We start from the raw sequence: 8,091 nt of genomic DNA, 5'->3' as shown, positions 1-8,091 counted from the left end.
TCCCTTGCCGGGAAACCACTTATATATTATGAAATGGGATCGTGTGGCACGCCGACCACTTATATATTATGAAATGGGATCGTGTGGCACGCCGACCACTTATATATTATGAAATGGGATCGTGTGGCATGCCGACCACTTATATATTATGAAATGGGATCGTGTGGCACGCCGACCACTTATATAGATTACGAGATCTGATGTAGTTTCGTGTTTACTTCTGATAAGTTGTTTTCATCTGTATTTCCCCTAAGCATGTCCCTCCCCGCCTTAATTGGTATTTTCTGCTGTTATTTCGTTGTACTTGTATATACATATATATCTGCACAGGTTGTTTTTGGTAGGTCCTGTCTAGCCTCGTCACTACTTCGCCGGGGTTAGGCCAGGCACTTACCAGCACATGGGGTCGGTTGTGCTGATGCTACACTCTGTGCATCTTTTTGCACAGATCCAGGAGCAGCTTTTGGGCCTCAGCAGTAGGATTTGATCGGGAGCTGACTTCAGTCTAGGGACTTTCGAGGTAGCCTAGCTGACGTCCGCAGGCCGGAGTCCCTTCTATGTTATTAGTTTGTTTTTCTTGTACCGAGACAAACATTGATGTACTCCTATTCTGACTTGTTTTTAGCACTCTTTAGTAGTTCGTGAGTTAGTGACACCGGATCTGGGTAGGGATGTTATTGAACTTCCGCATTTTGGTTTTCAGTTATCTATGCTTTTAAGACTTCCGCTTCTATTTAAATGACTCGTTTTATTTATATTGTTGTGATGTTATCAGAAAATGTTTTAATACTTGGCTTGCCTAGCTCCGACAGTAGGCGCCATCACGACTCCCGATGGTGGGAAATCCGGGTCGTGACATGAAAGACATATTTATTAACAAAACATGGATTAAAACAATTTAGCTGACAGAAATGTGTATGTATACACATCGAAGTTGTTTTAATCCATGTATTGTTAATAAATACGTCTTTCATTTCACATTTTATTCCATACAAAATAACACATATACTAAAGCATGAGTATTATTTCTCCTCAAATATTTCGATATCTATATTAATCTCTGCATTATTCGTTCATGCATTATCAATTCTTACATTATTTATAGAGAAATTTTCATGAAGCATTATCTTTTAGTGGTTGACCCCACTATGTGGGATTTTACTGGGTAGTTGTTGTTACTATCTTTTAGTGGTAATTAGCTATCTATAGATACCATTTGCTATATTACGGATTGTAGGTAACGTTTTTCTGTTGTTATAAAATGTATTAGATATATTTAAGCTACTATATTCATGAATACAATAGCAAAAATAGGCGTGAATCAGGGAAGTCCAGCTAATCAGTTATTGTATTCGAGTGTATTCGGCTGTATTCATGGCGTGAAACATAGGATTACAGATGGACAGATTATTATTTTTTTAAATGGTATTTATTTAAAATAAATAAGGTGTTAATCTTTGTTATAGGAGGTAAAAATTCCTTTATTTTAAATAAATACCATTTAAAAAAATTATATTCTATAGATACCTTTTAATGTTTATAGCAAAATATCTAATTTTGGTTACCTCCTAACCCTAAGTCACTAAATACGCTATTCAGTTACACTATTTTTTTCGCTCTCTACTTTGATACATGCCATTCTCTTTCTCATTCCCTGAGAAATCCCACATTTCGTGTCTCTCATCCTCGTTTTCAATTCCATTAGAAACTCTAACTTTGCTCATATTGTCTTCGCACCAATGCAACTGTTCATCATTTAGTTCACTCATTCTCAATACTCTTGACACCACTTTTAAGTCTATTAATCCCATCAATATCTCCATTTCTTCCTCTTCTTTTAATCTTCTTTTCCCCAAGCTGCATTTCCCTGACCGACGCAGATCTTTCACCCTTGACTTTTTCTGCACATCAAAATTATTTTAATGTACAATTTGTTTTAACAAAAGAGAACAGATAATTAATATAGACATATATCTCAAAGCTCTTGTCACCGAGTTGCTCTCAAAAGTTGCTGTCTATGTAGATACGAATTTCGGCTCATTGAGATTCAGGGCTTTTGCTCGACGGCGGATTCGCCGGAAATTAGGATTCGTTCTTGAACAAAGACGACGGAGTTTGGGGCTGAGCAATTTAATTTTCTGTTAATATATTTCAATGTATTTTCAACGTATCACGCTGTATTTTCACGTATTTTATTGTATTCATTGTATTTTTTCCATTGTAATTCAATGTATCTCGCTGAATTCGATGTATTTCATTGTATTCACTATCTTTTTTTCATTGTATTTCAATGTATCCCGCTGTATTTTATGTATTTCATTGTATTCACTGTCTCGTTATATGCCATGAATGTATTGATATTTTTTTTTAATTAATATAATTTATGTATTTAGATGTATTATATAATTTCTCTGAAGATTGCTATGTGTTTGGGGTATTTTTCGGTTGAGAATCTTTTTTATACTGGAAATACAAATTTTGTGTGATATAATTGAGTTTGTTGAGTTATATTAGGAGTCTATTATGTTAATTGATTTACTTTTCGTTTAAAAACAGTGTAATCCCCTGTTTCACGCCGTGAATACAGTCGAATACAATAATCTGTCCAGCTGTAATCACATGTTTCACGCCATGAATACAGTCGAATACACTCGAATACAACAACTGATTAGCTGGACTTCCCTGATTCACGCCAATTTTTGCTACTGTATTCATGAATACAATAGCTTAAATACATCTAATACATCTTATAACAACAGAAAACGTATCTACAATCCGTAATATAGCAAATGGTATCTATAGATAGCTAATTACCACTAAAAGATAGTGTTTTATGAAAATTTCTCTAAAATAAATAAGGTGTTAACCGTTGCAATAGGAGGTAAAAATTCGTTATTTGTATATGAACCAACGACCCGTAAGCACGTCATATGTGTGTTGCAGGCTTACATGTTTAAGCCCATTCTAATCCAGTTCTAACTACTGGCCTACTCAAGTCCGACCCATTTAAGTACGGTGAATTTGCACATAAATAAAATAATTTAGTGCCACCGTTTAAATTTTGATCCCGTTAAGAAACTTTCTAAAGCACACTACCAGAATTTTAAAGTACGCTATCTGAAGTAAGTTGTCAAAATTTTGATAGCATGGTTTAAAATTCTAGCGCGGAGCTATTTTTCCAAAATCTTTTTCAACGGGATCAATATATATATATATATATATATATGTGTGTGTGTGTGTGTGTGTGTGTGTGTGTGTGTGTGTGTGTTACAGAACTTAGCTCAAAGCAATAATATAAAACAAAAAAATAGATAAGAATGTAGGGAGCAAGAAATGAGAGATTCTTATTTCTTTCATATATTCAAGTATATACAATGTACTGCTAAAATCCTCTTTTTGTAGGATTACATAGAGGCATACAAAAGAATTCCATAAATATGACATTAAACATTTGAGATCATGGAGGAACATCATGGGGAGGTTATGGAGGTGTGGGAGTTACAACTATAATGGTGAGAAGTAGTGGGAGTTATCTACATAATGAAGAAGAGTAGTGGGAGTAACTTCTTTAGGAGTTACAGACATCCACTACTATAATTATAATATTTCATAACACTCCCCTTGGATGTCTATAGATAATGTGCCTCGTTAAAATTTTACTAAGAAAAAACCATGTAGAAAAAAATCTTAGTGAAGAAAAATGAGTACATATATCTTGTAATACGCATTACTTGCTGCCTCATTAAAAACCTTGCCAGGAAAACCCAGTGGGATAAAATCTTAACTAAGGGAAAAAGAGTACAGCGCGTATTTGCCTCCCCCTGATGAAAAAATCACTTTTGTTTCTCGGAGACGACAAATTCCAAGCTTGTATAATAACTTCTCCAATATTGAGATCGGCAATGCCTTGTGAAGAAGTTTGTCAAATTATCACTTGAACAAATTTGTTGAACAACGATCATGTCTGAGATAGAACTTTGGTGAAATATGCTTTATTTTGTCTCCTTCGATATATCCTTCTTTCAATTGAGATGAACAAATATCATCGCATTCACTATTATTGGAATATTTTCTTCATGGAAAAGTCACACATCTGTTGTGTCTTGAGTCACTTGCTTTATCAGTTGCTAGTATATTGACATGACTTGGATAAATATTAACAATTGACTGCCTTGTGAAATAATAATATGGCAGCACCCTCACATACAGAATGAATTTCAGAAAATGCTTGCATTTGCATAACCAACAAAACCTTGACAATATATGTTAGAATAAACAAATCTATATCATAGATTCCTTTTGTAATATAACACTAATCGTATTTCAATACACATAGGAGTAAAACTATATCTTGCTAGAATATTGTTATACTTATGGTTCTAGCAAGATACATTAGTGCACCAGCACTAGTCACAAAAATAAATCATGTACACCATGATTACTCTAATCCACATAAGGATCTAATGAAACTTTAATTTAAAACCTTCAAGGATTTTCATTATACGCATATTAAGTTTTTTATGTATTGCCAAATTAAAACCTGAAAAGGATTTCATCCACCATAGGAGAACATATCTCTATATAACTAATGCCGGAATATTTACAAAAAATCTTGTGCTACAAGTCGTCTTTATGGCTATCGACTTGATTTTTCATTTCACTTTCAGGTGTTGGGACTATCCGTCCAACTTTACATTTTCAGGTGTAGTCAATTTTCATTGCGTATTTTTCATTTGGCCAATCATTTATCTGTCCAAATTCCATGACAGATTTGAACTCAAGATCCTCGTCAATATTAATAATATTGAATGCTACATTATATCAACAATATCGTCGACGATCGTTTTACATCGGTTCCATCGTTACACACTAAAGACATAACTTATTGAGATCTCTTTATCTCATTATTTTCAGGTACCCGAGCCTCTCCCATGAGTTCTTATGAAGTGTTATGCCATGGTGCTCTTATAAAGCACTTGCCTCCTTATTATGACCATCTTGACCATTTGCTCCTCTCCTTCTTCAAGGAGTTTTATCTTTGGAACCAATTAGTCTTTTACCCTTCATGCGTTCCATAGACTATGTCCATCATGGACTTTATTCTATTTGGAGCATTAGTAGTTGAAATATGACATTTGATTTTGGGTCAGCAAATGCGCATGGCAATATTTTGCAAATAAATTATCACTTGAATTTCAAGTTCATATTTTCTTGTACGAGGATCTACGTGTACTCATAATAATTCATTCCATGTATTACTTTTTTCAGCTGCTCATTTTTTCCCCCTAATGTTGGGATCACCAACACATATCCCCAACCTTCTTTGGGGACCAATCTTTGTGCATTGTGGTGGCACAATTAAATCATATAGTACATTCATATTTCTAGATGAAAATATTTGGTTCCTGTGACGACCCGACTCGTCGTCACGTGAGTTACCGCCTCGTTTCCCCCATGTTATGCTTCTTCATATTTCATTATTAGTATTTGATGTGTTAGAGTTGGTTTGGAATGGTTTTGATAAGAAATGAGACACTTAGTCTCTTTTAAGAAGGCTTAAGTTGGATGTTGACTTTTGTGTTAGAGGGCTCGGATTTGAATTCCAATGATTTGGTTAGCTTCGGGGGATGATTTGTGACTTAGGAGTGCGATCGGAATTGATTTTGGAGGTTCGGTGTATAATTAGGCTTGAATTGGCGAAGTTAGTATTTTGGCGAATTCCGGTTAGTAGGTGAGATTTTGATCCGGGGATCGGAATGAGATTCCGAGAGTTGCTGTAGCTTCGTTAGGTGATTTTGGATGTGTGTGCAAAATTTTAGGTCATTCGGAGGTGTTTTGGTTGGGTTTCTGATCGAATGCGTGTTTCGGAAGTTTTAGGAACTTAGGCTTGAATTTGATGAGAAATGATGGTTTTAGTGTTGTTTGAGGTGTTTTAATGATTGGAGCAAGTTTGAATAAGGTATTGGATCATGTTTGTATTTTTGGTTGAGGTCCCGAGGGCCTCGGGGTGATTTCGGATGGCTAACGGGAAGTTTTGAACTTAGGAGATTGCAGAACCTGTGCTGCTTCTGGTATTTTTGCTCCTGCGGAAATGGGACCGCAGAAGCGAGTCAAGAACCGCAGAAGCGACAGGCATCGCAGGTGCGGAGATGCTAACCGCATCTGCGGAGTCGCGGATGCGACAGTAGGATCGCAGATGCGGAATTTTGGAAGGCTAAAGGAAACCGCTCCTGCGTAAAAGGAATCGCAGATGCAAGACCGCAGAAGCGGCTCCCCATCGCAAAAGCGAAAGTCGCAGATGCGGCTATGTAGCCGCAGATGTGGAAATAACTGGTCAGAAAGGGTTTTAATTCCCTTCGCAAAATATTTACAGAACACATATTTTGACTTCGGACTTGGGGTGTTCTTGAGCGATTTTAAAGAGGAAATTCAAGGACTTCGATCAGGTAAGCATTCTTGGACTTAGAACACAATTTTATCATGCAAATACATGAAATTTCACTGAAAACTCAAGGAATTAGGGTAAAAAATGGTGGTTTAGGGCTTGAAACCTAAGAGAACAAAAATGGGAATTTGAGGGGTCATTTGGACTCCGATTCTGGTGTTCTTTATATGCATGGACTCGTGGCGAGATAAGGAATCCGGTGATGTAAATTTTATAATTTTTCGAGAAGTGGGCCCGGGGCTCGGGTTTTGCCAACTTCGTGATTTTTGATGTTTTTCGAGTCTTTTCGATTGGGTTATATTCCCTTAGCATATTGTGACGTATTCGTTGTGGTTTTGGTTAGATTCGACGCGCGAAGAGGTGAATTCGAAAGGCAAGGGCATAGCAAGCTAGGACTTTGGCCGGCTTGAGGTTAGTAATAAATGTAAATGCTGTGTTGAGGGTTTGAAACCCCGAATTTGCACATCGTAGTGCTATGTGAGGTGACTTGCACGCCGGATAACGGGCGTGGGGTAGAGCACCGTCAGGGACTGTGACTTGGTCCGTCCCGCTTAATAAAATTGGTACCTATTTGATTGTAGATTTGTAATATCCTTATAAAAATGGATTAATTGTCATAATTGGGCTTCGTGCCAACTACTTGAATCCTTCAGGGATTATTTTAATGGTTTCTTACCATATTTATAAATATTAAACTCAGTCCTGGTATTTAATACTGTGTTTGAAATCTCAGCCATTTTCTTAAATTAGAAATTAAGTTAATATTTTTAAATGAAGTTTGGGCTGAATATTTTTATACTATCGTGTGATTTTTGGACTGAGTATGGGATCGGGCTGCACGCCGCAGCAGTATTATAATGATATTGATATGAGGCCAAGGGCCTGTTTGATGCCACGAGATGGCTTATTTTTGCGCTTGGGCCGTAAGGGGGCCCTCCCGGACGTCTGCACACCCCCAGTGAGCGCCGTCGACGTTAAATAAATGGAGCGGGCTGCACGGCCGCAGCAAGGTACTGGAGGTACCGGTTTATGTGTTGCATTGCATATTTAATTGTTATTTATTTCTTCATCTGTAGTGATGTTTATTCTAACTGTATTGTTGTTTAAGGGTATTATTAGCTTTACTTTGTGTTTATTTAGGATTTCTTATCCTCAGACATTATTTATATTTATTACTTTCTAAGTTGGAAGTACTCAGAATACTCCCTGCACCTTGTGTGCAGATTCAGGTACACCACAGGGTGAGTGAGGACTCGTGTGAGCTGAGCAGCATTATCCGGGAGTATCGAGGTAGCTGCATGGCATTCGCAGCCCTGATCTCTCCCATCTATCTTTATTATTTTATTCGTAATTTTTTTTCCTAGTCGGACTTGTAATAGGTGGATAATCTGTTTTAGAGGCTCATGTTCGTGACACCAGATTCTGTGGGTTGATCAGTATTTTGTTTTCATTTTGGGGTTTTCGAATGTTAGAAATTATTTCAGAAATTCCGCACTAAATTGGTATTTTTAATAGCGAATATTTATTCATCTATCTAGATTATTTGGCTAAGGTTGTGTAAATGGTCGGGCTTGCCTAGCAATGTGTTGGGCGCCATCACGACCGGGGTTTGGGTCGTGACAAGGTGGTATCAGAGCCTAGGTTAC

The sequence above is a fragment of the Nicotiana attenuata genome, unplaced genomic scaffold (genome assembly GCF_001879085.1).
Source record: "Nicotiana attenuata strain UT unplaced genomic scaffold, NIATTr2, whole genome shotgun sequence".
In the NCBI taxonomy this organism is placed as follows: Eukaryota; Viridiplantae; Streptophyta; class Magnoliopsida; order Solanales; family Solanaceae; genus Nicotiana; species Nicotiana attenuata.
This window is presented reverse-complemented; position numbering follows the sequence as displayed.